Raw genomic sequence first — 5,363 nt, 5'->3', positions numbered from 1 at the left:
GAAGCCGAATGCTAAGAGATGTTCCTATAGTCGGACAGCCAGACTGCCTTCGGGGTAGCTGTTGTGTGATGGTACAGTGGTCAGTGCTGGGGAGGTAAAAATGAATATGGCATATAGAAACAGGTGAACAGGACAAGGGGGTGGGTGTTCGAGACAGGACGGGTGCTGGGCAAGCTAAGAGTAAGGTACCAAGTGAGCCCTGGGAAGTCTGAGAGGCTCCAGCAGGCGATGCAACAGAATTAAGTTCTGATAGACCAACCAGAGTCGGCTATCGTAGAGGAGAGTGCTCCAAGAAGAGCAGTGCCCTGTCCTAAACCCATGAGACTTTAAAGTATACCAGGAGAAGCTGTCTGACTTGGTGAGCCTACCCTGACAGGCCCCCGAGAAGGATGAAGACACTCCTACCTTGGATGCAGCACATTATTTATATATTCATGAGATCCCTACAAGAATGGTAAACCTTAAAATATGAAGAGGGGTGTCGGATCCATTTGAGAATCAATTTAAAACACACACACACACACACACACACACACACACACACACACACACATATGCTCTGCCCTTCTCCCCCAGCCAGAATCTAACTCCTTCCCAAGACATTTCCCCCAAAGCAAAGTGCCTCAAAACCAGGTGAGGGTCCACCTAGAGCCTGCCTCTGCCTCCCCACTTAGCTTCGCTGCCCAAACATTACAAGTCTTTTCCACCAAAAGATGTGATGTCACAGTGCTCAACCCACCGATGCCCAGCGCCTGCACAGGCTAGACCTGCAGGCGACCGGGTTTTGTTTCCTGTCACTCACGCGTGTGTGGGTGTCCTCTAGCCCAGAGGTGATTCCCCTGAGCCAACTCACCCCACAGCAAATAGGGGCTGCAAATAGAACATTCCATCTGGCCTTAACACAAGTGGGAGGCTCGCACAGTGAGGCCAACAACTGGTACCTCAGACATGTTAGCGCCAGTGTGCAGAGCCGGCTGATGGTCTAGTCTTGCCCTCTCTCCGCTCTGCTGCCTTCTTCTCTGAGCTTCTTTTCTGTCTCTAAACAAAGTTAGAGATTTCTGTCCCGTTCGAGAGAAGGATGAAAACTAAAATCAAGCAGGGCGTAAGGGCGAAAGTGCTTTGAACTCTGAACCTTCTAAAAACCCATGCATCGTCACTACGGAAAAGCATATCACAGAATAGGTAGCATCCTAGGACAGGGAAGGGAACAGCACTTTATTTTAATGCAGGATCAAAATATCAATGGAGTAAAAAAAAATTTAAAGCAAGACACCCAGCTGAGAGTGTCTGTGGTCAGTTATGATACCATGGATGTGTTCACTGCATTTTTCAGCTTTGTCGAATCCTGTCCTCTGGCTGGCATACGGCAGGTGTGCAGGAAACATCCCCATCTGTCCAAGAGTATTCTGACATCAAAAACGCTGTAGCGATAAACAGTGAGCCCAGGCGGGCCACCCAGGACAGCAGTTGCTCACTGCTCTAGTCGGGGAGCTGGACGGATTCCTGCCATTCCCTTGGCTTCCCCTGCCAGCTGTTCTCCCCAGCCCCACAGCTTGCTCGCTTGCTCCCACCATGGTGGGAGAGAGAGGAATGGCTATGGAATTGGATGAGACCGTGTGTGTGTGTGTGTGTGTGTGTGTGTGTGTGTGTGTGTGTGTGTGTGTGTGTTTTCTACAAAGCAAATTCAGGACAGCCAAGGCTACACAGAGAAACCCTCTCTCAGAAAAAGAAAAAAAAGAAAGAAAATGGATAGTAAGAGAGAAAGACCCAGCAGAGTTGAAAATATGCTCTGAACATATTTCATGTATAAAAAAACTTGTGCACAAACCTGGGGGGGAAGATGTGTAAAGCAGTAGGGTCTGTGGAGAACTGAGGGCGTCATGCTTTCCACAGAGGAGTTCTCTGTACACGGAACTCCAAGCCTTACAGAACACTAGAGCCACATACCAGTCCTAGGCCCCAAGACAGAACAGCTTTCCAGTCAGGCTTTACACAGTCAACAGCAATCTCACTACACTTCTGTTTGTTTGTTTTTTGTTTTTGTTTTGTTTTGTTTTTCCAAAGATACCCAGAGCTTGACTACCAATTCTTCCTTTATGCCAAACCTGCAGTGGGCTGAGGGGAGCCCAGATGCCCTAGGGGCCTACCTGGGCACTCTGCTTCCCTGCATCCCTGCCACAGGCACCTCTGACACCCTGCCGTCCCCTCTCCAATGTCTCCCCAAAGCTCACACAGACCAGGAGCTGGCCACACACCAAATCACTCCCTGTGTCTTGGGAGAGTGAGAAAGCTGCCAGCCTGCCCCACTGTCCGCTGGAAATTTGTCACTGGTGGAGAGGCCACGGGCAGAGGTCTTTCCGTGCAGCAGGTACTGGCTACGTCACACATTTCCTACTTGAGTGACTTTTAGAATTTCCCCTCCAGCGAGAGCCTTTGTTGTGAAACCCAGTTAACATGAGGTGCTAAATTTGGGGTTTTCTTGTTGTGTTGTTTTTTTTCTTTTGATGACATCACTCATTTTAGGTGTGTGTGTGTGTGTGTGTGTGTGTGTGTGTGTGTGTGTAGGAGAGGGGTGTTAAAGGCCCTGTGATCATACAGCTGTGCTGGATCTTGGAGGGATGAAGAAGAGAAAGGGCTAGGGAGACAGGGAAGTACACAGAAGGGCTGGAAGAGAAGAGGGTCGCTTCCTCCCAGCTCTTTGCCTCACAGAGCAAAGCGCCTCATTTGCCCTTTTCTCTCATTTTCCTTCTACCTTTCTTTCCTGGGTGTGGTCTTCTGTGTGTCCATACTCGCTCAAGTCAGATGAATACGAACCCCTCAGTTTGATTTACAACCCTCCTACTGAGAAGAACATCCAGCTATTTCTCCAGTGTCACTGGCAGACCCATATCAGCTGGGTGTTTATCATCACAGGATGCTGGGACCAGCTGGATTGGAGTTTGGCACCAGTACCAACACTATGTTTAAGTAGGTATGGAAGGTGGCACCACTGGCACTGGAGAGATTTTCAGTTTACTGGCTTGTGCTTTCGGACACAGACACAGGGAGACTTCTGGCTGTTTCCACAGCCCTCACTGCCCCCTCACCTATAGGTTAGGTGATGCAGCAGGCTCTTAGGCCAGTAAGGGAAAGAGCAAGTATCTCTTCTTTTCGGGCCAACGCAAAGACTCACAATGGATGAGATTATCAGTGTAAGCTTTTTAAATAATAGGAGTGTGCCCTTAGGACCCAACATACCAGCATTTGAATGTTACATTAGAATAAAATCCAAGTTTTTCTATGTAAAAGATTTGCCTGGGTTATGCCGCCATTAAGATGGAAGAGCTTCCGGAAGTGGGGAGTGATTTATCCCTCAGGTACAAGAAAATAACCAGTCACAGCCGAGCGTGATGGTGCATGCCTTTAATCCCAGCACTCGGGAGGCAGAGGCAGGCGGATCGCTGTGAGTTCGAGGCCAGCCTGGTCTACAAAGTGAGCCCAGAACAGCCAGGACTACACAGAGAAACCCTGTCTAGGAAAACAAAAAAACGAAACCAAAAAAAGAAAGAAAATAAACAATCATTTTCCCCCCAAGCCTAGTGCTTTGAGTTCAGATTTAGGCACTAAAGGTAAACTGCTATATGAATGTGCCGTCGTCCGCATCTCTCCCTTTGTTTTTAGCTAGAACTTTACGATGCGATGTGAGCTGGGCTTGCTAGGAAGCATTTCTGCCCTTCACCTTAATCCCTTAAAATATGCTCCAGGACCTTGGGGTAAGCATGCCCAAAAATGTGTCCACCGGTCTTCTTAAATCATGACCTTAAACTGGGCATGCACAAGAATGCCCTCCTTTACTGAGCAGACTCAGGAACGGACCAACCCCAGCGCGACCTTGTAAAGGCTCCAGGAATAAAAGTCCCTGCTTCCTTTGTGGGAGAAGGGCATGGCTTTGGGGATAACCATCCCGCTCTTGCCTGCTGTGTGAAATAAATCTCCCCCCCCCCCCCACTCTCCAGGCTGTACTTATCTGGACTTCACACTCAACAAAATGCAGACCCATTGTCTTCATCTCCATCTGTCCTTGGGGGCTCAGTAACCTTTAGCGGGTGCTGAAACCCCAGTCACAGCCCGCCCAGGCTTTCCCCTGGGCTGTGTCATTTATGGACAACGCTGGGGGCTGAGGCAGTGGGAGGTGTCTGGTGGGTGGAAAGGCCAGAGAACAGAGTTGCAGAGAGAGTGGCAAGCTGTCGCCAGTGGCCAATGAAATGACTCACAAAGAATGAAGTTATTAATGTTTGCTTTTTAAACAAGAGACCCAACACACCAGTATATGAGTGTTACATTTGAATAAAACACAAGTTTTTCTATGTGAAGGATTTGCCTGGCTTTTGCAGTCTTTACGATGGAAGAAGGGCTTTTGGGAAAAACAAGACAGTGGATAGCAATTGCCGTCTCTCCTCCCTACACACACACACACACACACACACACACACACACACACACGGCAGATGCACACCAACGTGAACTCTAATACACATACGCATGCGCACACGTGAATATGGACACATACGCATGCGCACACGTGAATATGGACATAGGCATGCACTCACAAGCGCACATCCTCATAGTCACACTGCCTGCTGACGTGGCCTGTCTCTACCAGGTATGAGTAAAAAATTGTGATTGAAGCTGCTCTGAGAAGCTGAAAAATCCCGGTCTGTGGGGTCTGATCCTGGAGTCAGGTCAAGAATTACGATGACCTCGCAGATAACATCAGATCCGCACTGCCGCTGAGGAAGCCGGGAAGAAAGCCACTTGAGTGAGAGTCATCCGTTCAGATTTTACAGCAGGCTAAAGCTAGTCTTCTTAACCTTTGGGAGAAACTTTTACTAAGTAAGAGGGTAAGAGAGTCCCAGTATTGATCTTCCCAATCGAGAGCCTGTCTGAGGAAGGTTGGGTCAGCTACCTGCTGCCTCTGTTTACCTCAGGGTGTGATATGAACATCATCACAGTCATATGGGGATGATGTGCAGAAGTTGGGAAAATATTGTCTCTGGTTAAGTCACATGTTATGACATTCAGAGCCCCAGAGTCCTTCCTGGAAAGCACACCAGAATGTGTCTCAATTCTGTTAAAACAACAACAAAACCAAAAAACAAACAAACCACATGAAAGCATCTCTATTGCACTAAAGCAAAGCAAAACAAAACACATGTGCTATCCCCACTCCTAGAAACTCTTAGTATGGACTTGAGGGTCACTTATGACCTGCTCCCCAAAACACATTCGTCAACACTCACTTTGCTCTGTTTTGAACTCGGCACTGGAAGTGAGCACTGCGTGCTCTAGCCTCTGGGACAGGGAAGGAGAAGCCATGCAAGGTG

This window comes from Acomys russatus, chromosome 21, assembly GCF_903995435.1.
Source record: "Acomys russatus chromosome 21, mAcoRus1.1, whole genome shotgun sequence".
Taxonomy (NCBI): domain Eukaryota; kingdom Metazoa; phylum Chordata; class Mammalia; order Rodentia; family Muridae; genus Acomys; species Acomys russatus.
The sequence above is the reverse complement of the archived record's forward strand: the minus strand, read 5'-3'. Positions refer to the sequence as shown.